This window comes from Poromitra crassiceps, assembly GCF_964638095.1.
Source record: "Poromitra crassiceps genome assembly, chromosome: 23".
NCBI lineage: Eukaryota > Metazoa > Chordata > Actinopteri > Beryciformes > Melamphaidae > Poromitra > Poromitra crassiceps.
Window position 1 is genome coordinate 3,038,752 of NC_139639.1, and position 2,500 is coordinate 3,041,251.

At 43.8% G+C, this 2,500-nt stretch overlaps 1 protein-coding gene across 1 annotated transcript in view; it reads left to right on the forward strand.

Annotated features, from left to right (window-relative positions):
- Positions 1-2,500, forward strand: part of LOC310797096 (nuclear receptor ROR-beta-like) — a 16,971-nt gene that overhangs the window by 658 nt on the left and 13,813 nt on the right. The window lies entirely within an intron of this gene.

Sequence of the window (2,500 nt, forward strand, 5' to 3'; positions counted from 1 at the left end):
GGGCCTATTCACGGTGAAATCACACAAAGTTTTGAAGTGTAGAGATTTAATTTTTTATTATACACTATAATGTGTAGGCTATAATGTAGCCTAGAGTGCAGTTGGAGAGATGTCAGTCAAATCTCACCTGAGACTCCATCTGTAAATTTTGCCTGGGGATCCATGTTAGAGTTATGCAATGAGGAGAGAGGGAGGGGCGTGTGTGGAGGCTGTTGTTAATTATGTAATCGAGATAATTTCGGTTTATACATGATATCATCATGTAATAATTCAAAGTGGTGGTCGTTTAAGGACTAATTAGCCGAGTGAATATTGCATTTAAAGAAAAAAAAAAACATGGGCTTTGCACTGGCCTATAATCTGACAATCTGGTGTTTGGTGTTTGTTACAGTGTAATAAACCAGTCTATTCATGCTGGCTAATTACCTGTTTTGTTTTGTGTCAATGAGTTTGCAAAGTCAATCTGAGCAGTGTTGGTGTTGTTGTGGTTGCGTGATGGCGGTGCCTGCCAGCATGGCCGACAATGTGAGTGTGCAGAGGGAGAGCGACCTGCCTGGCTGTTCCACTGACCGAGTTATGTCACCCAACATTATACAGCGTTCACAGAGGCGGGAGGGGGACCGGCTCCGGGAAGGGCCGTGCTGCCGGGCCGTGCAGCGCCATGTGCGGCTGCTGCTGCCTCGCTGTGGTGGGCGCCCTTCAGGCCGGTCTTGCACTTGAACTTGGGCAGGCAGGGGGCTGAACACTGCAATTAACAGAGTGGCATTTAAAATACATCTTCAACAGGTGCAAAATGCAGGTGGTGATTTTTTTTGCATTTTTATTTTACCCATATGGAAAATTATGTGTAGGCCTGCATGACAGTAGATTAAATTAATTTATTTGGACACTGGAAATACACTTATTCATATGCATATCTGCAAGAGTTATATCAAAAATCGTGTAATCACTGAAAGGACATTTTGAATTAATATAATCAGGACATGTGCAGCCTTAGGGTTTATGAGAAAAATGCCATAAGTTAAACTTCTCTGTTGCTGAAGTTGCTTAATCCAGATGATTGAAATATATTTTGTTCCCAAGTAAGTAATTTGGAGACACATCAAGATATTTAGGCTACCCGTCGCAATTTCACTCATCCTTGCATTGAGAGAGCAGCAGCAATGGCAAGTGAGAAAGTACCAGACATTGCAGTTTCACTTGTGTTTTTCTGCTCTCCGTGAGGCCCTCGCTGCATTCTTTTGTTGTGCTGGACAGGGGATTAGCTCCGAGGAGCTGTTTTTTTGCAGAGGAGAGGGAGGAAGTTCGTGGAGGGGGCCTCTGCCTCTGGTGGAGGGAGGTTCCCTTTCTGGCAGGATATCCAAATGTAAACAAAGCAGATCCAGGCCTTAGCTCAGCGCACTGAAATGTAGGTTAGTCACTCACTTTTTAACAGCCTCTCTTGTTTGCCGACTAGAATAGATTTGGCAATAATTGGCAAGTCAGCATTTTCATGCTTTGCACCCACATTAATGTTGGTAGAGGAGTCATAACAGTGTTGTTACACTGTGACAGATGTTTAGAGGCCTATACTGATCATATTTGGACGTCTGTCTTATGTTATTGCAAAGTGCACTTCCTCTTTCTGATATTGCATGTTTTAATGTTTATTATACTTGTAGACACACTGTAAAACAAATCACAAGGCATGTCACACACTAAGAGAAGACGCGTTAAGAGTCTGATGAAATCCACAGCTCTGTTCTCATGTGCACAAACGCCTCCCTTTGTGAGGCTCCGCTTGGATTTGCATCGTTTAAAACGGCGCTCGTCCATTTAAATGCAGTTGCGCTCATTGCTCACAGCCAGATTGTAACTTTGTGTTTTGTATATGCCGAGGAAAGTCTTCTCAGCATTATGCTATGAGCAGTATGGTTCTCTCTACAGTGTTATAACATATAACAACTTTTTTTTTGTTGCTATTGTGAGAGCGGAACAGTAAGGAATAGCGTCGTTTGCTCCAAGATATCATCTGTATTTTATAAAAACACAACCGCCTCCACACAGGTTAGACCAGAATCCATGAAATGAAAGTGGGTTTTTGTCTTCATAACCGAGGACATTAGTCGCTCTCCTGGGGTTCATCTCGATGGCCTCGAGGCCCAGTAGCGACCTCCTGTGTCTTCCTCTTGTGGAAACAGAATATGTGTGTGTGTGTAAAAACAGCGAAGTATTGTGTGCACCTTTTTGCATGCTTTCAAAAGAGGGAGAGGCAACAAACGAGGGACAATCGCTGGACTATTGTGATCCGGCCCTGTGTTTTCCCTATTTGACCTGCTTGCGATGTAAGCCTGCTGTGATCTTAAGGCCTACACACACACACCCTGCTGCGGCATGACACAACAAGTGGCGTCAGCGCTGTTATGTGTGTGAGAAGAAGCACAAAGCTCTCTCCTGTTCAGTGTGTCTTATCTTGTTTTTGCCTGTCGTCCTTTACGACTGAGTGATGACGGCGAAAAAC